We start from the raw sequence: 27,433 nt of genomic DNA on the forward strand, positions 1-27,433 counted from the left end.
ACTCTTGCTGACTTCTTTTTGCTCCAATGCTCCGGCAAACCATTTAAGTTAGGTTTTAATCACTATTGGTAACACTTCTGCTCAAGCTATAATGAAGTATGTCTGTACACATGTGAAACCCCAGGAGGAAAGAACCCTCAGACAACACTGAAGCTTCAGTCAGGCCTTCCCAGGAAACCACACAACTCACGGACCACTGGGAATAGATTCAGATTTTCACAGATGTTACTGCTTCAGAATAGGGACCTTCTGTGTAGTTCGTATAATCAATTCCAGCCAATTCTCCCTGCCCTGTTTTACTCTCCAAAGGGGAATACACTTGTAAAACTCAGAAGTGTCTGAACAAGAGAAGGAAGACACAATAGCATGGAGAGAGGATAGAGGATCGGGAAGAGAGAGAGAGGCAGACACCATATTACGATGGTTTATGACTGCTTTCTCATAAATGTTTCAGTAAGCACAAAGTCCCTTTGATTAATTTTTACAGTTTCCTTTCATTTCTTGCTAATACAGCTAACAGCAGATGCTCATTGAAGCCTATTTCAGGCTGGCATATGACCCATGCTCCTTTGTTAGCGTCTGATATATGAGGACAATGGCACTGAGCATGGAAGTTACTTGGCTGATAATTTTGTTACCCAAGATAATACCACCATTTTCTGAAACTGCAGTTGTGACAGATCAACTAGTTGCTGTGAGAAACTGGCAAAAGTACAGAGTTTGAGTTTTAGGACTTGTTTATAACCTGCTCTAAGGAAGGGACAGCTAAGCTATGACAAAGGAGGAATCATGAGCTCTGAAATAAAGAACTGCAGAGATGTTGCATAGTTACTTTCATAGTAGACTTAAGATTACTCGATGACATGCCTGTGGAACTAAACTCCTCAAGGCTAACTTAGCACGCATGCACTTTTTTAATCCATACACACAATTATAATTCTGACAAGTCAAGTGGTAGATGAAGAGACGTGCCACACAAATTTCCCTTCCAGCACAGCCTAGTTGCCCAGCTGTGGGGAGTGTGGTCAACTGACAGTCTCCAGCTGTCAGCTCCTGCAGGGTGGACCTCAGCAGCAACGAGCCTCCCTAACTGAGGCCATAGCCCACACCTGGTGACTGAGTGTGTGTGTGTGTGTGTTGGGGAGTGGGGAGGTAATAAAGATCCAGCTAATTTGGCCCAAAATGCATAGGGACATCTCTGGCAAGCAGTATTTGCTCCAGACCTCCCCCATCCATATTTAGGTTGGCTCAGGTCTTTTGGATCTGCATGACAGTTTGGCATCTCTCTCTCCTAACTTTCACAGGAGTTGATCCCTAACAAACACCTCACACACTATGCTCCGTCTCAGTATCTACTTCAGAGATCCCAGTCTGCAGCCAGACATGGTCATCATAATTTCTCACTGGAACATTTGTTTGCATTTTCTTTTTTCCAGACTCTAAGGAGCCCCAAGGACTCTAAGGTACATAGCTTGAAACCACTGCACTAAGATCAGAAGTAGAGGTAGCAGGAATTCCCCAACCATTTCACTGGCATTTGCTGTTAAGTTAGTGAGAGAAGTGAGAGTCCATACAGGATTCAGTGAGGGCTGGGCGATTTATTTATCAACATACTGAGGACTTACCTGGGTATATGGAATGGAAAAAAGAGTATCGGATTGGGGGAAATAGAGTAGACAAAATAAAGACAGGAGGACATAGTGGAGAATAGATGAGGAGAAAGAGGAATTAACCTCAGCTTAGCATCCAATGATATCAGATAACGTATCAGAGGAGAAATTTTTCTCTTTACCCAATCTTTATGTTAGTGTTTTGAGGCTAGGTTATATTTCTAAGAAAAGTCATTAAAAATTGCCTATAAAATGGGTAAAATAGGGGAAAAATTAGGAAAAATAAGGATTCTTCAGTCTCCTCAAAGAGTTTGTGGGTGACTTTCTACCTAATTCAGAACAGCATCATTTTCTTCTGTCTTCTCAATCACTGCTTCTTTTTTTAGGCTCCCTTCATTTTTTTAACCTTACTCAGCATGGATTCCATGCTTCTACCCAAACGCATCAGCGTTCCTTCTGTTCCGGAGAGCCAGCCGCTTGCATTTCATCTCTTTGGTCCAGGCAGATGGGAGCAGTGCATCCAAACCAGTACAGTCAGAGACTTGGATGAAATCTCGTTGACTGCTGGAGTCCTTGTATTATATTGAAGTGAATGCTGGCCAATGTCACCTAAGAATATACACAAATTAAGTGCAGACAGAAGGACACATTAGAGGGAGAAAATCAGCACTAAGTACCAAGGAATGTTTATGTAAGTGAATTGATTACAAAGAAATGAATTTAAAAATAAATCAGTTTTGAAGGAAAATAGCTTAAGTGGTTAATATAGGGAAAGGAAATAGAGGAGACTAGGAAAGATTAAGAAGTTAGACAACAGAATAAACAGACACGGGAAAAATCTTAAGAATTATTAAAGAATAAAAAGCTAGGAAAAATAAGACAGGATAATAGAAAGCCCTTTTATTGCTAAAGACTTTAATTTTTAGTGCACTTCAACCTACTGCTTCACTTTTTCTCACAACATCCTATGAAAACTATAGGAGAGATCATCTTTGTCTTTATTTTTAAATAAGGATACTGAGGTTTGGAGAGGATAAAAAGCCCATTTTTATAAATTGCACCACTCATTAGTGAAAAGGCTGAGATCCACGTCCCATTCTCCTGAGTCTGAGCCCAAGATCTCTTCTCATTAGACCTTGATGAATGTCTTCTAGGACTGAGGAGGGCGAATCCTGAGCTGCCAGGACCCCTATTCTTTTTACAACCCAAAGAAAACTTGAAAGAAAATGAAGAACTTTGTCCTTAGAAACAAGCCATCTGTTACAGAGCGGAGCAAACCAGCCAGGCCTCTGTGAGCCTCACATCACTTCTGCCAGGCGCTGGCTGGGCAGCCTCTGTTGCAAGCTGTCTAGTCTCTAATTCCTGTAACTCAGGAACAATATCAACTGGTTGATGAAATGTCTGGAAGAGTCCAGGGCAAAGTAAATGCAGCAACAAACTCCAACTTAGCTCTGGCCAGGAGTGGCTCTGCAAATTCTTTCTCCTTCTGGGACAGGTAAGATCCTCCCAGTTTACCATTAGCCCGATGCCTGTAATACCAAGAGAGTATTCATGCCATTTAGATTTTTCTTTTTTAATTAACAAGGATGATCGTTCTCATCGCAGAAGAAACATATATTAAAATTGGAGCTTGTTCTTTTTTTTGTTTGCCTAAAATTTTATCAATCCCTCATAACACATCCTCAGCAATGTCGAGGAATAATAATAATCCTTCTTTTTCATTTCTTACTCTCTCTTTTTAACTCTTCTTAGTCTCATCCATGTCTTTCTTTTCTTTTTTAATTGTGGATGGGAAAGTTAATGTTGCTTTGAAATTATTGTAAGGAAGACACGATAGATCATTTCGAAAGCTTTGTATTTTGCCAAAATAATAACAGAACTCAAAGATGGCATTTTGTGATAAACAGACATGATCTATTCTGAGAAAGCAGCGTGCAAAATTGCACCTTGGATGCCAGGCATGGTCCTGCCACAGGGACTTTGCAATTGCTGTTCTCTCTGCGAGAACACCTTTACCACAGATACTTAACTCTCGCTCCCTCACCTCGTTCAAGTTTTTACTCAAATGACACATCTTAGTTACATTTTCCCTAACTACCCTAAGATTCTAATCTCTCCTAGCATACTCTACTCCCTTTTTTGTACTTAATTTTTCCTATAGAAATCATTACATTCTAACATCGTCAATAATTTACTTACAAGCTAGTGGCGGTCGACCAGAGCGATTGAGAGCATGGATGAACTCTGGAGCTCGTCTGCCCAGGTTCAAATTCTGGTTCTGTCTCTTACTAGCTCTGAAATCTTGGGCAAAGTACCAAACATTGTCTATAAATTGGGCATGGTAATAAAAACAACTATCTCATCAGGCTACTGTGGGGATTAGGTCAATGCCTAGCAAGTAAGAAGCACCATGTAAATGTTAGCAATGAAACATTTACTTTCTGTCATTAGAATGTACATTCCATGAAGGTGGCCAGTTTTGCCTCTTTTGTTCACTAATGTATTCTCAGCGACTAGATTAGTTTTTGGCCCATCGTGAGTGCTCAATAAATATTTATTGAACAGTGAAGGAAGGAGGGAAAAACGCATGGAAATGGAATCAGTCCTTTTTGTGTGTAGGGATGAGAGTCTATAATTAAACCATATTTGGCCACACACAAAGGCATTAAGCTTGACTACTTTTAATCTCTCACCTATCCTCAAATTTTTACTTGAAAGTCCCTCCATGTGTTTAAGGTAGAGAATTGACATATTAAACTTTTCCCTCTTCATTCAGATGTTCTGGTATCCACGTTAATGAGACAAAAAAGAAAAGAAAAGAAAGGAAAAATTATACTGGATGAAAGTTTCAGCATCTGTAATTCCCATAATTTCCTCAAGGGCAGAAACTCCTGTTTCATGTCTGTGTATCTGGGAAAATTACTCTGCAGGGGGAGCACAGCTCCATTGGGGTGGACGTTAAACAAGGGGAAAAAAGACAGGCACCCAGTGGATAGAACTGGAGTCACAAGGTAGTGTTTTGATATATGAACCAAAGTGTTTCTCCTTCCCAGGGCACTTGCTCTGAGATCTTACAAAAGAAAATGCCAAAAGAAAAGAAGAGTCAAAGCTCAGCTTTTGAGTGTCAAATTAAACTTTTAAATATTGTGGCAGAAAGCGGTGTGAGAGAAAAAGGGGTATGAGTTTCAAAAGCTTTGGTTTTGTTTTTCAAAATCCACAGCCCCGAGGGACATAGGGCATAAAGTTTATGCACTAAGCAATAGATGGAAAAGAACACAAAGTTGGCAAGAGCTAGTTTTTCCCATCCTGTCTCGCCCCCACCTCTCACCAAGGTTAAATTTCTCCAGGCTGGAGGAGAGAGTTAAACCAGAGGAAAGCAAGATTTTAGACACGTGCGAAAGGGTCCTCAGTCCCTGCTCCTCTCTCAGGCTGAGACTTTAGAATCCCAGGTAAGTCTGGAAGGTCTGATGGTAGGGTCAATCTGTATCTTGCTTCCTAACAGGACTTTTTGAAGACGCAGCCCACCTTGGCTGTCTCCTCTGTGCCACACAAAGGAGCTGAGATGACTAGAAAGACTCTCGTTGCGTGCAAAGTAAACTGATGAAGTTCCTGTGTCCCCTGTGTGGTGTGAGGGTCCTCCGAACTTTCACTATGTGCCTGAGAGCAGTGTAAATTTAGCCCACACCGCAGTGGTCTCTAAGGCCTTGCTGTCTGAAGAGGGCAGTATGTTAACCATGGCTTTTATTTCTGTCTTCTGATGCTTTGACATCAGGCGTCTTGCTGACCCTGGAGGGACTGCCTCTCCCAGGGTTAGCAGATTCCTAGAGATAGTAAACAACTCACCAATCCTGCTAGACAGGTTTTCAAATGCAAACCAACCATTCCAGAATCCACACCCTCAACCACCTCTTTTATTGGGCTCTCACACTTCCAGCCACTAACCCCGTGGCTTAACCATCCCAGGGCCAGGTGCCAGGCAACCAGGGAGAGTTCCTATGTCCCAGAGCCCACTGAAATTATTCAAACTAGCCAATTCTAAGCCTGCTTAACCAGCCTCACCTATTTCTTCCTGCAGAAACCACAATGAAGTCTCTTGCCCGTGGTTCCCCCACCCTCCCTCTGCGTCCTAGCAACCCTGATGCTTCCTCATGTGGCCCTCTGATGACAGGTGGTGTGTCTCATCCTCTTGGGATCTGTGGGTATAACTATTTTTAAAATGGCAGTTATCTCCTGATCCATTGTCCTGACCATACCTAAATAATGATATAACCTGTATTAAAACAGGGAGTGCCTTGCAGATCAACAAGTGGAAACCAAAAGCAAGGCTGAAGCCAGTGGAAAGATGAAGGCAGGGACTGGTTATTCCCTCTCCTGACACATGGCCTGAAGGAGCCTTCCAAAATACAGACACAACCTGGGAAAGGCAGAAAACATCCTGCGTTGATTGAGAAATCCCTAAAATCAATGAGATAATCCTGAACTGATCACGAATAAACTGACATGAATGTAAATTGGCTGAGATTGAGTTTTTACCACCCACTAGAATGCAGGCCTGAAACAGAAACTAGTAAAAGTAAAGAACAATTATATTTCCTGTACCTGTGAACTTGTAGACTGCAATATGGATACATGGATGGATAGAAGAAAGATTTGGTGTAGAAATAAAGAAAGAACGCAGTTCATTGAATTAGAGCAGACGTTGGCAAAACTATGGCCCATGGGCTAAGTCCAGCCTGTCTTTGTAAATAAAGCTTTGTTGGAACAGATCTACGTCTATGCATATATGTATTATCTGTGGTTCATTTCCAGCTACAAATGCAGAGTTGAGTATTTGTGAAAGAGACTACATGTCCCACAAACCCTCAAATATTTACTACTCGACACTTTACAAAAAAAGCTTGCCTTGAGCTAGAGAACCACTTCAGCAAAAGCTAAATTAATTTCGCAAATGCACTCTCCTGACACATGGTTGTTCAAATTTCTCCTACTGGGAATAAGCCTGGCCTCAAAATCTGGGGTAGGTGGCCTGGTTGCAGGGGTTATGAGAAACAAGAACATGAAAGAGGTGGCACATTTATTGCAGTTGCCTTCAGAGTTCCTCATATACTCCTTTTCATGTGTTGGGTGTCTGTTTATACTTGATGATTTGATTTTATATCTGGAAAGTATATGTTTTGAGTAATCCCTGGGCAATCCTACCTGTGAGTGAAAGTGGTGTGGTAATTGGGTAATCTTATTCCCTGAGTTCCAGTTTTCCAAGGATGAGAGCACAGAACACAGAATCAGGGAGTGTAGATCTTAGTTTTGATTTTGTCACACTTTCTGAGTGACTTTGTTCAAGTCATCTAAACCGGCGGTCCTCGATGGAGGTGAGGTGATAATTTGTCCCTCTATCTCAGGGGACATTTGGCTACATTTTTGGCTTTCACAACTGGGCATGGGCTGGTGCTATAAGTAGAGTATAGGCAGGTGGTACTATGGTGGATAGGGCATGGGATAGCTGCACCCAATGAAGTCTTATCCTAAATCAGGATCTCAAAGTGATCTTAGCACTCCCATGTTCATTAAAGCACTATTCTCAATAGCCAAGATATGAAAACAACTTAAATGTCTATTGATGGATAGATGGATTAAAAAAAGGGTATACACATACAATAGACTATTATGCAACCTTTAAAAAGAAAGAAATTCTTCAATATGCAACAACATGGATGAACCGTGAGTACATTATGCTAAGTGAAATAAACCAGGCACAAAAGGGCAAATACTGTGTGAGTCCGCTTATATGAGGTATCTAAAATAGTCAAACTTGCAGAAGGAAAAAATAGAATAATGGCTGCCAGGTTCTGGGTGGAAGGGAAATGGGGAGTTTCTAATCAACATGTATAAGATTTCAGTTATGCAAGATGAATTAAGTTCTAGAGAGAATGCTGTACAATATGGTGTCTCTAGATAGCAATACTGTGTTGTACATTAAAAATCTTTTAGGGGGTAGATCTCCTGTTAAGTGTTCTAACCACAATAAAGTTTAAAAAAAAAAAGATCTAGCCTAAAACGTCAACAGTGCTGAGGTTGAGAAAACCTAATTTAGAATTTTTGGAGTTCAATTTCCCACATCTACATATATATCCCAACTCACACCAGTTTTTCTAAGAGAAAAGGAGATAAAGATGTAAAGGGTCCCATACAATAAATGTTATTCTCATTATTCATTATAAATAGTAATTTACTATAGTAATATTCATTGTAAAACTCTAAATATTCCTGTCATCTTATTCAATAGGTCACAACTTGCTCTTTTACTAGATTATTCCATTTCATTGAATATAGTCCTGATAGACCGTACCAAAATGAATCACATCCCAACTTGTGTTCTCACAGCTCTGGGAATGTTACTCTATTTTAGCATTTAAATTATATTAGTTATGCATTTCCTTATGCATTCTATTTTTCTCCTGGAGAATCTGCATTGTACCTCACTTTCTAAGATGCCAACCCAAAATTGACACTCAGTAAATGGTAGGAGTAAGTTATTTGAAATGTCCAGTTATGAATGGTTGTGGATTGTTGAAATCATCATATACTTAGGAAGGCTTTCAGCTGCAACTTACCACAAACTTGACTTACATTGGACTCAAAGAAAGGGACGGTTAATTTTACTCTATAGCAAGAAGTCTGAGTTAGGATGCAGGTGTCAAAGACCCAAACTTGAGGTGTCAGCACTAACATCTCTCAGTTCTTTGGTTTTCCCTGAAGGCTGGCCTTTTCACTTTAGCTCTAGGTATCTTTGACCGTGCTCAAGGTAGAAAGTAGAAGGAAGTGAGGAACATTATTTAGGCTGCATCTATACTTTAATTTCAGTAAACAATAACTTTTCCAGAAGCTTCCTTGATTGAATTCTGCATATATATCATGATCTGGAAGTAGGTTACATTCAAACTCCTCTCTGCAAAAAAAAAAAAAAAAACAACCTAGGAAAGTGAGTATGTATATTTCTAGTCTTTGTGTTGCAATGCGCAAGGGAGAAGGGGGCTGACAATGGCTTTGGGGGCACCATCCGCACTAGATGTCTTCCTTATCGCAGTCCATTTTGAAATAAACTTGCTATTCATGGAACTTGTAATTAAAAAAGGAAGTTAGATATTTCAAGTACTTACAGATCTGAGAGAGAATACTAGTCAAAGACGAAAGCTCCCTCTAATTTTATCTTCCCATTAAATAGAAAATGAGTCCCAAAAGGTTTACAAAAAGCATAACAAATACCAAGAACACAGAAACGTTCAATTTTATGTTTTTAAAAATTATCAATATGTTTATAATCTGTTACTTTAAATAAAAGCAATAATAAAGAGGTAATAGTAAACCTTTGTCATTTAGGGGGACTCCAGGATATAATATCATTTCCCATTTGGGAGATAATGCCCCGCTGATACAGTATTGAAGGGGATGGTGTCTTCCCTTCCATCATAGAATCTAAATGGGGAAGATTGCTCTTCTCCCCATGGCTTCCGGCAGGGCACAAGCAGCAGCAAGACCTGCCCTCTGCCAGCTGGACTTTCCTCCCTGGGACTTTGAGTTTCTTATGAAAGGAGGGGCAGGATTTATTCGCTGTGAGAGTGACCAACAGCAGCGGGTCTCTGCAGCAGTGCAGGGCTGGCCTTGCCAGACAGGTCCTGTTAAAATATCCTTGATGCATTTGTTGTGCTCTTTCTGCAGAAACTTCCTTTTCTTTGTTTAAAGTATCCAAAATCAGCTGTAGGTTTGCAAACAAGAGCCCTGGCTGGTAGTGTAACAATTGGTAGGTATGCATATTTCTGCTTACAAAGTTAAGGTCAAATAGAATTTTTGACTTTATATGACAAACATAGATTTGCACCATATATTTTTTTTCTACTTGCAAACTAAAGGTACAATCATTAGCAGCAAGTGGACAAAAGGCCCCAGAAAGAAGAATGGAAAGACAAGCAATCTCCACTTTGGCATTTTGGATTTTGAGGCTGGTATAGGATGAACAACACTCCTGCTGCTTCTACAAATTTTCTGTACATTTCCCCTTTTAATTCCTTATCAAGCGATGAGTCTGTCTATGAACCAAGACCATACACAAAATGTATTTCCTTGCTTCCTTTTATTAAAATTTTCCATTGTCATTTCCATTGTAGTTGAGAAGTTAACAAGAACAGAATCTCCTGCCAACCATAGCAAATACGCAAACCCAAAGAGAGCAGCTTTGACAAAGCTCGTATAGATGAACCTAGGACCTCATGAATCAGAGCTAACACACGCACTGATAATGGAAACATCTTATCCACATCTGATTTGCTCTCACGTAGTTATGTAGATAACAAATAATGCATTCCTGGATAAGGAGCCTCCGACTTGATTTCAATCACATAGTCCAAGAAAATATGAAATGACTGCCAACCCAGCAGACATAAATCTCTGCTATCTCATTTTCATCACAGTCTCTGCATTGGAAAAATGTGAGCGAAAAGGCATTTTCTCCCACCTTGTTTAATACACAATTACACGGTTTAGAGAAGATAAGAATTCCAAATTATTAGAATGACAACATTACTCACACAATTCCCTGAGAACCCAAAGTATTCCCCCTCCCCTAAAGGTAGGAGCAGCAAAACAGAACCACTAAGAATGAAAAATGTTAATTGTTTCATCTTCTTTAATTTGGGGCTGAATAACACAGGCTGTGTGTCGCTGAGTAAAATATTCATTTGAAAGAAAAGACTGTTGCGTGACATATTCCCGACTAAGGACAATTTAAACTAATTCTAAGGAAACTCTTACATACTGCACATGCCGTAAAATAAGCAATCCACCTAGAAGCCAAATAAACATGTATGAGCAATGTGGGTGAGTTATGATTGCCCTGGGAGTCTTGGTTTTACTTTTCCTGGACCTTGTGGGTTTAAATGATGCTGTAGCGTAGATATTGACAAATGGATATAGTTGTACGGTTAGGCCTCTTGGGTTCAAAGAAATGCTGTTGCTGTGGAAATACTCAGCCATCTGAGTAACAGGAAGTGTTCATGGCTGCATTTGCTAACTTGTTCATCCCCTCACAGTGCTGATCTCTGCTATCCCATCTGCCTTGCACTAGCACCTGTGTGTGTCCTTGGCCCCAAGCAGGCAAGCCCTACCATTTAGCCATTTGCTCCATGCCGATTTTCAGCCACCTCAGAGTCTCTTCTCCCTTCTCTGCTGTAATCTCATCTGTTTCTTAAATCTTCCCAGAACTAGTCCAATCCATTCACATCTTTCCCTTAGGAATATCTTTGCTTATGGCAGTGGTGGGTGGAAGAAAGGTCCTGTTGCTATTTTATGAATGTGTCTTGATCCTGCCTTTTCCAATCGATGGGAAATTCCTTGAGGACAGGCCCATCTCTTCTTGCTTCTAGACTTCCTGGGGTGACACAGCCGGATTATAGAGAATATAGCCTCTCAGGGAAAAGTCATTTCCATAGAACAGAGTCATTCCTACCTTCTATTTCCAGTTGTCCAAAGTCTTAGCCAAGTTGGTCCCTGTTACTTGCTGAGAGCTCTCTCATCTCTACTGTCTCTCTGCCTGTCTCCTCACATATTAGAAAAATCCAAAAATTTACCACTTTGACAGGCAGTTGGGACTATTCACTCCTGGAGGTTTCAAACTGTTGGCAGAGAAGGAGCTATTTCTTCAAACACAATCACAAATTCCAATTGATCTTTAATTGTGTGTTTAGATGCTTACTACTCACAAGGGCCAGCCCGTGTTCGCTTGTTTGCTTTGTATCTCAAATGCTAGCAAAGAAACTAGTGTGAAGTAGGCCCCCGTCCATTCAAAGATTCAGCAAATACAGTGAGCATGTAGAAAGTTCCAACACTGTTCTAGGTGCTAGGAAGACAGTAGTGAACATACGACAGGCATAGTCCTGCCTCTTTGAGCTTAGATTCTGGTGAATGAAAAAGTAAGAGCTAAGTCTTAGCAATGCTTCCTCTGTGCCTGATATACTTTTAGGTACACCACATATGTTTTAGACATTTAATCTTCATACTAACGTACAAATTCGGTCTTATTAAATATCTCTTTTTCAGATATGAAAACATAGCATATGTTATATATAATACTTATATACTGTTGTGCATGTGTATATATGCATATATTTAGAAACACACATATTTACACATGCACATATGTAATGCTGATAAAAATGAAGCTGCCCAAGTTTATGTGTGTGGAGGCTGAGGCTGCTGGGCTCTCCCCTCTTCCTCCTCACGTCATCCAGGTCCCCTGAGACACCTTCTCAGAGCTCAGTTTGAAAATCTAGCTTTTCATTTTACATATGGACAAGGTGAAGTTCAGAGAGGGAAAATGACTTATTTAAGTTCTCACAGCTAATTAATGGCTAAGCCAACCCTAGAACTCTCCAATTTTCAGATGAAAAACTTGAAGCTCAGGGATGTTGTCACTTACCCAAGAACTCACCAGCACTAAGTGGTGAAACTACAGTTAAATTATGATTTGCCTGGTTCTTCTGGGGTCATTTTCACTAAGTGTCTTACACCCTGGCCTCATCTTCTCTCTATAAATGTATCTCTAGCCTCCCTCAGTCCAAGACTCTAGACTGTGGCCTCACAGTTTGTCTTCCCTCAATAGACTGACAACCTCCTCTCACACACTCTGCATTTTGATTTTGTTAACCCTCTTTTCTTACCCAGAATGTTCTTCCCTCCTTCTCCACGTACCAAACTCCTAGTCATCCTACAAGAACTGGCACTAGTATCACTTCCTTTTGAAGGCTTCTCAGGACTGACACCTCGATCCCATTACTTTTCCCATGTGCTGGACTGGCTCCATGGGAACCATGCTTAGTTTAATGCATTTTGAAATTCTTAATAATTTACAAGCAAAGGCCCCACATTTTCATTTTGCACTATACCCTTCAACTTATGTAGCCAGTCCTGCACGTGTCTATTCATGTAACATGTTGTATAGACGCCTATTATAGAGGGTAACACATTGAGAAATAGAGTCTGTCTCCTCTGATGGATTATGAGCTCCTTGAAGCCAGGGACTTGTCTTATTCATCAATGTATCCTCAGCACCAACGAACCAGTGATGAAGCACAAGTAATTGCTCTCCTCTTCATTCCATCGTAGTCTCCTAATTAGGAGGAAGTGCTTGACCTCAAGACAGTCTGCATATCTGCTCCAGGACGTGGATCCTTGCCTTCCCAATGTTGAAGCTATTAGCACTCAATCATATTCCAGGAACACATAGAAAGTGTATGCCTTTTTCTTCTGCTTCAGTGGTTTCCAAAATAAGTACACTGAAGAGAATAAGAAACATTTTAGTTGCATAGATGAGGTGAGAATGTTATGAAGCAAAAGGAACTGACTTATTTTACTGGGTGGGGATTGGGTTCAGGGATAGGATTGTGCTATGATTACATCGACTACTTTAACCAGTGACATTCCTGAAGATTGTGACTGAGCAAAAGCTAAGCTGACCTACACAAGGAAGACTTTTCTAAGTAACCCCCCTGTATTATCTAACTTGGTATGGATGGCTGGTCATGTTTTTTTCATTGTTGAGTACACAGAAGTTTCACATTTCACTTAGAAATAGAAAGAGGCACTGGAAGAGATAAAGCAGTGTCAGAGGAAGGAACAGATTGGAAGGCAGAGATAGGATTGCGGTGCTGTTATCACCTTGGCTTTACTGATAATCCCAGCAAGAACCAGACTGACAAGAAAGAGGAGTTCAGGTTGGGTCACAGAGCTCAGGGCAGCGCCAGTCTGCTGGAGGATGCAGCTCATGTCAGCTGAGCCTCAGTATGATGAGTCCTGCACAGAGACTCTCCTTCAGTGTCATCCCTGATTCATCGAAAATTTATTCAAAGTTCTGACGATCCAGGCCTCATACTAGGAGCTGGGAATAAAGAGAGAAAGAAAACGTAGACTCAGTCCTCAAAAAAGAAATACTATGTAGGTGGTTAAGAGCTGGGAATCTGGGGCCAAACTACTGGGTTTGAAACCTGGCTTGGCCACTTACTTGCTGAGAAATTTTGGGTAAGTTCCCTAAGTACTCTGTGCCTCAGTTTCCTCATCTGTAAGATCGGATAGTCATAGTACTTATTCCAAAGGTTTCCTATGTGGATGAATTTGGTTAATGCATAAAAGTGACTTAGAATAAAATACCGGCAACATATAAACTATATATATATATATTCTTAGCCAGCTATAATCTGATAGAGAAGACGGGTAAGTTACCAGAGGAGTTTAATGTGAGAAGGTTGAAGACAAATCCCCAAAGCCTGGAAGGACACATCATGAGAGGCAAATTAAATGGCAAGCTCAGGTTTAGCAGCAACGGTTGTGGATCACACGATTATGATACAAAATAGATATCGTAATAGACCTAATTTCCAGAAGCTTTTGAATCACACAGGATGTGGTTTTGGAGGGACTTGGTCTATACACCTTTCAAGGACAATGCTGGTCAGAGAGGAGATGGTGAGGCTTGGGAAAGGAACGTGGGGAAGGTTGCCTCCAGCTCCTGATTACAGGTCTGTACATGAGAGGGCACAGTCTTATCTCTTGCATTATGTGCGCACGAGGCAGTAGGGCAGAATTTCTCTTACTCTCTTTATCATTTTGTGACTGTTTCTACTTCAATAAATATCAACAGATATCAAAAGTCTAAAACAGAGAAAGGAGGGAATTGCATTAATAAATTTCTTCCATCACTACCTACTATGTAGCAGCACATGTAGCTAGACTGTGACAAGAACCATGTGCTAGAACCAGCTTGGGTATCCGTTCCACCATGGCGAGAGGTCACCCTGGCTGGGCCAGTTTCCTGCAAAAGACAAGAAATGTAGACAGCAGACAGAGTGCCATCACTCAGTCATGAAATGTTTCTGTTGTTTATGAGTTAATCTGAACTGTTTGCGAATGAAAATGCTGTCGGTCCTCTGAGTCTAGCTTTTCCTTCTCATCTCTTCTCTCCTTTTCAAGACAGCCAGCTTTCCAATGAAATTCACATCCTAGATAAGACCCTTGCTGCACAGGCAAGATAGCAGACATCAAGGCTCAGGGATGATGTAAGTTATGACCAAACGAAAACCACTGCTCTGCGTCCTGTCCGACAGAGATGCGACATTCATATCAATATTTGACTAAGTTTCCCAATTAGTGATTGATGAAATAAAGCTCATCTTCGTAGTGGTGAAGTCATTTTCCTCTTTGGGTGACATTTGCATTGTAAATCTTTCAGAGGGCAGGAATGCTACGTTCTCACCATGTCATAATCTCTCAAAGCGGGACTATAGGAAGAGGAAGATTCTTTTTTAATAGAATCTGAGAAATAGTGTATTTCAAAAAAAAAGTGCATTTCTCATAAAATTTGAAACAGATTGGTGGGAGCCTACTAGATAACTAGCTACTGCAGGAGTGGAAAGTGATTAACTTTGTGGGACCTTTCAAGTCCCCAAGGTTCCTTGTGTCATGGTATGGCTATGCTGTGGTAAATACAGTAATAGGAAGCCCTGGACTCAGATCATAAACGTCTTGCAAATAATTAGATGTTCTTTCTCTATAAAACCTCATCATTTCCTTAGTCTAGCTATGAAAATGGATTTCATTTTATTTCTTCCTGATATCATGTCTTTCCACTTAATGGCAACTTTAAAACTGAAAGGTTTTCAGTTTGGCCACTTCAGTGTCACTTTTAATGGGCCAGAATTCTAAGCAGAGTGTCACTATTTGGAAATAATTTCCTCAAATTTTTTAACAAGAAATGGACCCAATTTTTACTCAACTGAAAAAAGTCAGTTCCTATTTGCCTTGATTAAATTTTCCTTGAATTCAAGTCTTAAAAATAACATTTACAGTGCAGGGCTTGCAAACATTTTCTCGATTTTCTTGGTAACATTTATATATATCTTATTCCACTGTTTGTACAGCCACAGAAGTGATGTGTTTTTCCTTTGGGCTTTCTCCTCACTTTAGCCTCAGCCGAAAATGAAGTGCTAATCTCACATTTTGGGCAGACATGCAGACATCCTGCCTGCTCCTAAAAACCTTAACCACCAGCCACTATTATCAGAGAGGTTTTAAAATGTCTCTTCTGGCACAGACTAAAGAATGGCAAACAGGTTGTGAAAAATCCAGGACTATCAAGGACTGCTTTCCTCTCCATGTGTGAAAGTGTTTGTCCTCTAAGCACAGATGAGGACAGGCCCTTTGCTCAGTTCCTTACCAGCATCATGCCACCTTAGGCCTTAATCTCGGTGAACATTTGTCTGCCACTACCCAAAAGGCAATATAAAACAACAACAACAACAAAACACCTCAATGCTGTTGCTAGCAAAATGTAGCTGCTCTACTCCCTATTGCCTTGGGTCAAGAGTACCCGCCCTTCCCCACCCTCCACCCCTCCTCATAGTATTCACCTTATTTGGGTTTTCAAATATAAGGGAGAATTTCTACCTAATCAAAAGTGAAGCTCAGGTCTTATAGAAGTAACCTAAGACCACCCAAATGATAACAAACAGAGGCTATTCATTCAGAATTCCCTAAAGCAAGAAGTCAGCTATCACCACTTGCGTTTGGCAAAGACTCAAAGGCAGGCAGAGGAGTGGGAAGGATTTTTAGTGAAAAAGGGCAAGGATTCGGGTATGCCCTGATTGGAGTTTGTTGGTATGTAAAACTGGAGGCCGCTAACTAGAAGCAAGCATCTTATGTGATTGATTGGGGAGCATATTTGACTTTCTCTGGTTGGCCCTGAGCTGGAAGGATGGGGTGGGAGAGGGGGAGGGAAGTTGGCAGTCATTGACCAGCTCCTGACCATTCCAGATCAATTGCCGCTGATGTTATGGGTAGGCTTCCTGGGCACCTTGTGTGGGTCAGAATTTATTGTCATGCATGGTCTGGCCATTGTCCGTCTGTGCAGTCAGTCTCTCAGTCTATATCAAGGTCAGTGAAGATGGAGAGCTGCAATGTGCAGTACCAGAGCCGCTCACCATGTGTGGCTATTGGGCATTTGAAATGTAGCTAAGCAGAAATGCTGTAAATGTACAATACACACTAAATTTCAAAGCCTCTTTATGAAAAAAAATGACATTAAAAATGTTTTTAATATTGAGTACGTTAAAATGATAACATTTGGGATATATTAGGTTAAATAAAACATATTATTAAGACTAAATTCACATCTTTCTTTTTACTTCTTGTTTTAATATGGTCAGGAGAAAATTTAAAATTGCATGTGGGTCACATTTGCGGCTCACATTGTATTCCTCTTGGACAGCTCTGGAATAGAGGATTGACAGATTAAAGTCTCAGGGGTGAAAGGGATGTTTTCCCTGCGAAATCCTTTACAAAGCCTCACATATTACACACTTTCCATAACCAGGGCAGAGCAGCTCGTAGTCAGGAGGCACTTTTCGGACTCAGGAACTGAGAAGACAAGACATACATGTTCAAAATATTGCTATTTAGAAATGTCATAGGATAGGCTCCACGTATCTTTGGAAAGAGGCTGCAGCTTGGTTTAGCAAATCCTTTTAATGTACCCTTTGATTATATGAATATCAAATAATGGAAGAGAGTGATTGGAGAAGGAATTCCTAACTGGTATTAAAAACTAAAAGGGGGGCCAGCCCGTGGCTGAGTGGTTAAGTTCGTGCGCTCCACTTCAGCAGCCCAGGGTTTTGCCTGTCCGGATCCTGGGCGTGGATATCGCACCGTTCATCAGGCCATGCTGAGGTGGTGTCCCACATGCCACAACTAGAAGGACTCACAACTAAAATATTAAAATATACAACTATGTACTGGGGAGATTTGGGGAGAAAAAGCAGAAAAAAGATGGGAAACAGTTGTTAGCTCAGTTACCAACCTTTAAAAAAAAAAAACTAAAAAGGTTGGTTTTTTGAATTGATGAGATTATTGTGGGGTTAAGTTTCTTTTTTTTTTTCTAGAGAAAGAAGCTAGTGACCAAACAGGAGAAAAGGAGACTAGGATTCAAGAAAGAGAGAACTGAACACAGTAGCTATATTTCTTAGGAGGAGGGTGGCCCAGAAGCGGAGCATGGCAGCTGGCTGGGGGCTGACGAGGAAGCTGGCTCTAGGGGACTCCTTATGGTGGGACTTGAGAAGTGATGTTTAATAACCAATTTGAAGCTCTCCTCCCTTTCTGCCTTTGAATTCCTTTTTTGCTATTCTCAAGACTGTAGCAAAGTCAGGCACTGGAATTGGTTTTGGCACATCAGGGAAGGAGAACAAAGACTTGTGTAGGGGAGGACAAATCATTTTCCCTCTACCCATCTAGGCCCTTGGCTGAGATCCTCCTGTAATAAAAAGAGAGATTAACAGAAGAAAAACAAACAGAATTTTAATAACATGTATACCTCCCGCATACCTGGGAGATACCCAAGAAAAGTAGCTCTCTGAAATGGCCCAGGCCACCATCTTAAAAACCATCTCCAGCTAAAGACAAAGGAAGACATTGGCAGAGGGGCAGTCAGTTAGGGGAGGGTACCAGACAAAGCACAGTAAACTAGGTTATGATTGTTATGCAGATTTAAGTCCCTGCCTTCTCCACTAATAAGAGTTTCTAGAGATGTAGTCATCTTCCTCTTCCTGGTACAGAGCGAGGAGACACCCTTACAAAGGGAGATTTCTTGTATAAATGTAAATGTTTCTTACGAAAGGATAACTTCTACTTGGTCTTCAGAGCATCTCCCTTGTCTGCTGTTTCTTAAAAATCATCAGCTCAAAATAATCCTTATGTCAAAGAGACATATTTTGGGGTCACAGATTCTCTTCCCCTTCAGGTTGCATCCACGTTTTGGGTGGATAAAACATGTTTATCAAATCCTCCACTTTCATCCAGATCCTTTGTAGTGCTGTTTGTTTAAAAACACGTATTCACAAGAAGACACCCAATTTTAATACCATAAGACTGTTACTCACTATTGTCTTCTATGAATCTTTTTTCTATTGACTCAAGAATGCAAAAGTGTAGCAAGTCTCAAAGGGTTCATACTGTTGAAAGGGTTGCTGTAGATTAAAAATAGCATAGCAGTTTATCTTCGGCTGCTGGGGTATTGGTTTACTTTTCTCACAGAAACAGGCTTTAATTACAGAGCAAAGAATAAACTGGACTTGATTGCTCCTCGGAAAGAGTGACATTTCAGTCTCTCCCACAAAATACTTATTGATGTTGATGTAAGAGGAAGAGAAGAGTCAGCATACAAAGGAGCTTTGTCTTGCCAGCAGTTGGGGAAGCATCCTTTGTCTTCCCAACTTAGCAGTTTTGATATGGAAGTCAGTGTGAGAGAATAAATATCAAACACAGCATTGTCATTTTCACAATCTCTTTTGTGACTGTACTTTAGAAAACACCCAGAAGTAAGACAATTGAAGTTTTTGAGCTGCTGGAAGAAAAAGGAAAACGAAAACTGACCATATCCCAAATTTATGTTTAGGAAAATATATTATTTTCAATAATTATAGCTGCTTTATCCACACATGTTGAAAGACAGATGATGATTTAACACTCAAAAGGGAGAAAAAATCCTTGTTTAGAATAATTGGTGACACATAAATGCCTCTGTGAGTGCAGTTTGGGTTTAATTAAAATGCATGTGCAGTGGTATATTTTAAAAGAAGATAAAGTACAGGGGTATTCAAGACTAAAGATGTCAGGGATTCTTTTCCCACCCCAGTGAGGGCCTTCATAACATTCCTTAGAGAAATATTCCTTGTAAGTAGGTAAACATCTGCTACTAGCTAGATAAAGAAGGTAGACAGCAAAGGATACCATGTCAACAGAAAGAGATCCATCTGACAACAATTCTTAAATACACAGGTAAAGGGATAATGTCAGGAGTGACCATCAGAGAGGCAGAGCAAATGGAGAGATTTTCATGAAGAAATCCACCTCGCTAAAAATATTTTCTGATTTTGATTACAAACGGTGGCCTCTCCACTTATTGACTTAGGTCTTACTTTTTTCTGTATTGTCACAGCAAGTCCCAACAAGATGGAGAGGGGAGAGAGAGAGAGAGAAGGAGGATGAATTCCTTTCATTGATTCCAGAGAACACATAGGCCAGAAATTCTATTAAAATATTATTTTCCAAAATGAGAGAAAAATGAAATCAAGCATATTTAAGAAAATGAAAAAGCAATGTGAAAAATCTCTAAAGTACACACAGTTTCTTAGCATTCCTCAAGAGAGTGTGATATTGGTAGGAAGATATGAGTACTACTCCAAAACAAGAATTCACTCCCAGTCAGCTTAAGCTACTTCTTGGCACCCTCAAGCCTTCATCATTCTCAAGTGTGCAGAAGGAATGCTTTAAATAACCGTGAAAATGGCAAAGTAGAATTTCAGATTTCAAAACATTTCCATGTGAAGCAACCCAAAGGAACAGCATCAGAATCATCTTTCTCTAGCAGTATTGCTCCCCTGGGTCTGTGGCAGTATGGTAGGATACAACACAAAGCAAATGGAACATACGTACTCCTGCTGTTTAAAGACTGCATCAATAATTACTTTCATTTTCAACTGTGGTACTAAGTCAAGTGTCCTTTTATGGACCGGTAAAACAAAACTCTGAAGATTGCAGAGGAACAGAATTTGCTAATCAATAATGTGTCTCTTTGGCTTGATTATTTTTAAGAGCAAAAGACTCAGGAAGAAACTTTGACCTCCCCCATAACAGTCTAAAAGAATTTTAGAAGGCCTCTTCCAACAAGGAGCTATCACCATAGATAACTATAGTATAAGGTGAACTAGGTGTGGTAGACAGGGAGGAACCTAGCAAGGCCCATTTGATCAAAGTCCTCTCCATGTTCCATTGTCTCTGCAAGACACGGGAAACATTTTTTTACCAGACATTTGCTTTTCCATCTCCACGTGAATTGCCTTCCAACCCTTTGGAGTCCCAAACCACTATCCCCAACATCCTCTCTTGTCTAGCTGAAGATGGTATTTAAGGTGGTGGCTTCGGTCATTTTGGTGAGTTACTCAGATTTTCTGGGTTTCTCCCATGTACACATGTTATTAAACTTTGTTTGATTTTCTCCTGTTATTCTGTCTCATGTCAATTTAATTCTTCGGCCAGCCAGAAGAACCTAGAAGGGTAGAGGAAAATTTCTTCCTCCCTTACAAGATAAATAGAATTATTTTCATGAAAAGTAGAACAGTGGCAACGTTTATAAGACATCTAATGGTGAGACTCATTCCAATGACAAATTCTGATAGGAATCTTGGTGGTGCTAGAATTATGTTTGACTAGTCTTTAATCTATGAAACATCATAGTTATTCAGCATAAGCTTCAGAGATATTATCTATTTAATGGTAGGTTAAAAAATAAAGCAAATTGTTGAGATAATGGGTTCATTGCTCTAGGGTAAATTGAGAAAATGGCTATAATCAAAAGTAGTATTGATTGTCCAAATTTTTTAGGTCAATTGATCTCAGAAAGTGTGACTCCCAGATTCTGTCTGTCATTACCACAGAATTGGGTGGATCAAACTGAGCCTCTATTACAAGAGGGAAATCCATGAAGGAAAGACAGAACTGTCATTCTGGGAAGGTAACTTGAATTCTCACTCTCTGGAATAGTGCCACAGGTCTGAATTCACAGATGCTGTGGTACTGTTATGATTACTCAACTCCCTAGGTTATAGTGGCTCAAATTCTGCCACTGGCATTTTAACTTGTGCCCCAACTGTTTTATTTGTCATATTGCCACCTGTGCACTCAGACCAAAACAGAGGGCATGGCTAGAAGCCATAATATTAATGGCTGAGGTCAAAAAAGTAATGAAATTCCATTGGTCTGCCCGTGGAAAGAGTTCTTATCTCTGAACTCTTCTCAAGGCAATAACTATCTTCTCATTAAAGAGTTATAACTATACCCTTCAAATAAACACCTTTCTACAATAGACTTGCTTATGTTGCCAGTTACTACCTTAACAAATGTGATCCCTTTTAATCCGTAAGCAGTGTTAACCACCTGAGAAGGCACATTTGCTATAATTCCTCAAACTGTGTGTAATTAAGCCTGTGACCTAACCAATAGATTATAGATTCTTAGATGAAATTCCTGATCAGAGCAAACAATTTCTCTCCTACTCAACACTATGTAATTTATATCATCATTTCTTTATGATATGTAGTAGATGGGGGAAATATAATGGAAGATGAGATTTGGAAGGTCTTATTTTGACTTATATAATGATCAGGAAGAGGGCTCATATCTTGAATCTTAAGTATGAGGCTTTAGAACATATAAACCTCTACTAAGAGAAAGAATCTTGAAATCTGACCAAAATATAAAAACATTGTGGTTTCTCATTTGAGACTAACTAGCAAAGTTGGCTCAGTTGCAACACATACGGTAGGAATAAGGTAAGTAATTGAAATTCATCCTCTGCATTATCTTAAGGGCTTACACCAAAATCCAGCAACAGAGAGCTTCTCCTTAGTAGCAATAAACACTTTAACTGCTCCCTGTTGAAGTTAAGTTTTCTTTCCCAGAAAAACTAGAAAATCTTTCTTAACAGTTGCAATTTTATGATGGAGATCTCCTATCATTTTGGATGGTCTTGATCAAGTAACTTTACCTCAGTGGACCTCAACTTCCATATCTCTAAAGCAAAGGAAATGGTCCAGTTGGTCTCTGAATTTCCTTTTAGCACTGGTAGCCTTTGATTTTAAGACATTCCCAATTGCTAGTACAGTACCATATTACAAAGAAAATGAAAAGCACAGTTAAAATATTAAAATAGTACTAATGCATTATCTCCTTGTGACTTGGCCATTGTCTCTGACAGTGGACACATAGCATTTTGTGTATCATAGAAAACAACTAATTGCTACTTTCTGTGACAGAAAATGGAATCTTTTAAGGATTTCTTTGAAGAAGAGTATTTATCCTGGGTAAGGAGAATGGAGCTTGGTATAGGTGCTTATTTTTTGTCAGAGGTAGATATGACATCTACCTTTTGGTGAAAAGTCAATGGTCTAGGAACTGGATCTGCATCCATAGGCTAAACCAAAGGATGGTTTTGTTTCAGTGGTACTTAATATCCTGAATTAAAACCTAGACTGCTCTGTATTTGGAATACTTATCAATATATTAACTGCATATAGAATCATGCTGAGAATGTGCAAAGATTTTGGCAGAGCCTAATTTCTATTTCACTGCATGGATTTCTCTTTTGTTGAAGCTCTGTGAAGCTTCTAAATTGTCTCTACCTCCTATTACACAGTTAGCGTGTGTTCATGGGGATAGGAAGGATACCAGCCCTGCCCCTCCCCTTCAAAGCTAACAAATATCGAGCCAAAATGAAGTTAGCTAAGGTTTGAGTGGCAAAGGGACTGAGATAATCAGTCTGTGTTTGTTACAAGAAACAAGTCTAGAGTAACACTCTGAATGGTGTACTGGCTGGAAAATAAATAGCTAGACTTCTGGAAGTTGCAAGCAGGGTTGCATTTGCAAAGCCTATAGTGGGAAAGGAAATGGATAGATTTTTAAATGACATTTTTAATGGCCATTTCTGCCCAGTTCCATAACCCCTCATACCATGAACTTAAGCCGATGAGAACTGAGATTTCTACCTTAAGCAAGCTTTGCATATTGGCAAAACTCTTCTTGTAATCGTGTAAGTCTTCTTTGCCTCTTTCAAAAAAGGAAGAAAAAAGCCACCCTATTAGCTGTACTCTACGAGAATAAACCAGGATCCAATTACATAGTTTAGTTGGCAAATTAATTTGTGAATTTTCCCACATTGTTAAAAGCACATGTATCAAAGTGCTGAACTCCTGCCCTCATGAAGCTTTTAGGGTTCCTTTGACACACACAGATACAGTGAAAAAATATGGAAAATAATGAGAAGAATTTTCTCTATATTTAGTGATATTTGCTTTCAGAATTCTAATAATTTAAGAGAATGCCTTGCAACCATTATTGCATTAAGAAACTTGGTAAGCACCAGAGTATAATTATTTCTGCCACAGCACTGACACATCCACACAAAAGGAAACCATTCGCGGAATGTGTACATGTATTTATGGCTATTCTTATTTATGTTATTGTGATTTACAGTTCTCAGAAATTTGCCTCCTTTCTTCCTATATGCTGAAGAAGGAAATGTTTACACATGGCATTGCATTTCTGACTACGGGTATTCCCTTGAAGAGCTAGCCCTAAAGAGGAGATGCTTATTCCTAGGAAAGCTGTTAATGAATTCTTAGCATCTTCCTATGGATATGCCAAAGATGTAGATTTTCTGAGCAGTATTCATTAGCTTGATGGCTAAGCAGGACAATTCTTCAACGAGTGAGATTATCCTGGGCACTGCAGATGCTTCCCATCTCTCACTCCAGACCCACTAAATGCCAAGACTCGTAACCGATTAACACACTCCATTTCTAAACTCTTCATGAGTCTCTCTTTGAAGATCACTGCAAATATATGAAACTTCAAAAATGATCTTCGGATTATCATAGGGTGGTTCGTTGGAGGGCTGCTATACTGAGCTTTCTCTTAAACTGCCTCTAATAATTATGTAGAATGGGGAAAACTCAAAATGCCTCATCTCCCTAGGGCCTTCTGCAATATGCCCTATATTGTTCAAAGTAATTGCTCTTTGCCTGGTGTTTTGTGACTAAGTTAAAGAAAAATAAAATAATAGCACTTTCTTTATTGATCTAGCTGGCTGAATCACCTCACTTTGCTGCCTCCAAAGAGCTTCCCCAGGAAGGGTAAGATTGAAGAGTTATTCTCAGAACATCTGTTCATCAGGACATGGATATATGTTGTCCTGAGGACAAGGAAAGGCTCCTGTGATGACTCTATTTCACCAGCTATTTTTGGAAACTGAGTCACTAAGCCAGAAATTGACAAAGGAAGTGGGGACACATGGAGTCAGAGATCAGTTAATCCCAGCTCAGCTCAATAAACTGAATTGACAACTATCAAAAGGTTACAGTTTCCAATAAAATTTGGTGTTTAGTCAGTAGTAATGCACCAGTGTCAGTTTCTTTCTAGTGCTAGTGGTGTGCATGAATCAGGACCCTAGTGCTATTTCCGTGAGATCCTGTGTTCAGTATGCTGTTCTATGTGTTAAACTTTTGGCAAATGCACTATATGCAAGATATTTGGTTCAGTCATCAATTTAAATGGAGACTGAAGCCAAGAAATCAAGAGAAGAGAGAAGACTGAGACTTGGAAGGGCAGCAAGGAAAGAATTAGCAAAGTTATCAAGTGTAGGGAAGTGTCATTAGAGACTAAGCCCAAGGTTATTCACAATCTCGTATTCCCAATAACTACGTAGTGGTGTGAAAGCTGGACAGTGAAGAAGGGTGACAGGAAAAAAATTGATTTATTTGAAATATGGTGTTGGAGGTGAGCTCTGAGGATACCCTGGATAGCCAGAAAGATGAACGAATGGGTCCTAGAGCAGATTAAGCCTAAACTATTGATGGAGGAAAAAGGATAAAACTGAGTGTGTTCTATTCTGGGCACATCATGAGAAGGCAGGATTCTTTGGAAAAGATAATAATGCTGGGAAAAGTAGAAGGCCACAGGAAAAGAGGAAGACCAAGTATGAGATGGGTTGACTCCAAAAAGGAAGCTATAGGCATGAGTCTGCGGGAGCTGAGTAGGGCTCTTGAGGACAGGATATCGTGGACATCACTCACTCATAGGATCACCAGGAGTCAGAACAGACATGATGGCACAGAAGTTCAATGCATAAGATATTGACAATGGGAGAAACTGGGTGAAGGGTATACAAAAAGTCTACATGCTATCTTTGTAAACTTTCTGTAAATCTAAAATTGTTCCAAAATAAAATTATTATTAAAAAATTGCTTCTAAACTCATTCCTTTTACTCACAATGTCCCATTCCTTCCTCTTCTCATTCTTTCTTCTCCCCACCATACCCCACACCCCAGCTTCCTCTTGTCCTCCCCAGAATTCCAGCTCTAACTGTTTTCCATCTTGGATTGCTGCCCTGATTCCCTCCTGAGAGCCCGTTTCTCATGAACATCACAGTTCTAGCCCTCTGCTCTCTTACTTGCTTGCCTTTTTCTATTCTCTCTCCTTGTTTCTTTTTTAAATTGTATAGGTCCTTATAGTTTACAAAGCAGCTTCCCTTGTGCTGTCATTTGATCCTCACAACATCCCAGTGAGTTGATTATATCTATTAATAAATGAAAATGAAAATAATGGAGGTTCAGAGAGGGTAGATGATGTAAGTGATTGGCTCAACATCATCCATCATCAATAGCGGATTTGGGACTTAAGTTCAGAAATCTTGACTCTTTCAATTATGTAACATCGCCTAGAAGTTAATTAATGATTTTATTTCTGCTTCAACATTTTCTCACTACTTTTTGAAATTTAGGAAGAATAATCTCAGATATTTCTTAACTTATTTTTTTAAGGGAGATTGCCACATGCAGCACCTCATTTGGACATGTCTGCAGTCTTGGAAGCTTGACTACCCTACATTCTCCTACAAATGACCTTGAAAGCTTGTTTGGAGGTTCTAGAAGGGGAGCGCAACTGCTTGTACACCCTTGACTGAAGAATGGTCCTCCTCAGTGGGGGAAAGTATTCCTCTTCAACCAAGAGTGTAGTTTAGGGAGGAATGCACATGGAGTGGTGAGGGAGAAAGGGGACACCTGCCTAACCAGTCAGATCACCCAAATCCAACCCAGGTACTCAGTGGGGTGACAGATGTTGCAGCCAGATCACCCACACATCTCTTAACTTGATAAGACATACAACCTAATGACAAGTAGATGAAAAACAACACAATTTACTAAAGTTAAAAATAAACTCAATCCACTTGAATGCCAAGTGAGGACAAATTCTCTCATTGAATGTAATACTCATGAAAAGATAGAATTGGGAAGGCTCTAACCATCATCTAGTTGACCATCCTTCTCACAAATGAGGAAACTTGTGGCAGATAAAATGCTATGAATTCACTAACCTGTTTTAAGCTTTTCTTGGGCACAAAAGAAGACTAATTTACCAGCCCCCCTTGAACCTAGTTGGTACTGAATTCTGTTCAATGGAATGCAGGCAGAAATGATATACTTCACTTCCAGACCTAACCATAGAATGTTTTGCTCAATCTTCTACTCTCTCTGTCTCCCCAGTCTGTGCAGCTGAAAGGGAAGGAATCCTCCACTTCAGGAAAGCTGCACAGAAGAGCAATGGACTTTGTGTGAGTGGGAAATCATCACTTATTGCCTCAAATCTTTGGGATCATGGGGGATAGCATAGCCTATTGTATCTTGACTAATAAGCAAACTAAAGTCCCTAGCTACTGCATAGCTTGCTTAGGCTTATTCAGAGAGTAAGCTATTTTGCTACTGCTGATGATATTAGCCAGGTGCCCCCAGTCAAGTTATTGATCTTTACAAATATTCATCTGTATCAACACAGAGCTAGTCCTAGCTTCTTGATCTAATTGTGGATGAACTCACTCCATTCAAATTTTCAGAAATCCATTGTTTTGTATATATATGTCCACGCACAGGAAGGGGCCTTAAAATGGTGGTGGGGAAAGGAATGGGATGAGATGAGGGAAGAGAGCTAAATAGCAATACTTTAACATTACCAACTATATTATTTAAATAGTTTTACAATGAAAATGTATTCATGTTCTACATTTAAAATTCAACTAGAAAGAAATGAAAGAAATCCCAGTTCAGCTTAGCTACTCATGCAACTGCTATGCTTAGTCTTTCAATATTTATTGAAATCCTATCAACCCTTTAATGCTCACTCT

General features: G+C 39.9%; 1 long non-coding RNA gene across 1 annotated transcript; it reads left to right on the forward strand.

Moving 5' to 3' along the window:
- Nucleotides 1-2,764: 2,764 nt before the first annotated feature.
- On the forward strand, nucleotides 2,765-6,121 carry LOC139078797 (uncharacterized). Its single transcript, XR_011531912.1, has 4 exons — nucleotides 2,765-3,105; nucleotides 4,958-5,059; nucleotides 5,686-5,778; nucleotides 5,895-6,121. It is a non-coding gene; the product is annotated as an uncharacterized lncRNA (long non-coding RNA).
- The last annotated feature ends 21,312 nt before the right edge of the window (nucleotides 6,122-27,433 follow it).

Source organism: Equus przewalskii, chromosome 22, assembly GCF_037783145.1.
Source record: "Equus przewalskii isolate Varuska chromosome 22, EquPr2, whole genome shotgun sequence".
NCBI classification, from domain to species: Eukaryota; Metazoa; Chordata; class Mammalia; order Perissodactyla; family Equidae; genus Equus; species Equus przewalskii.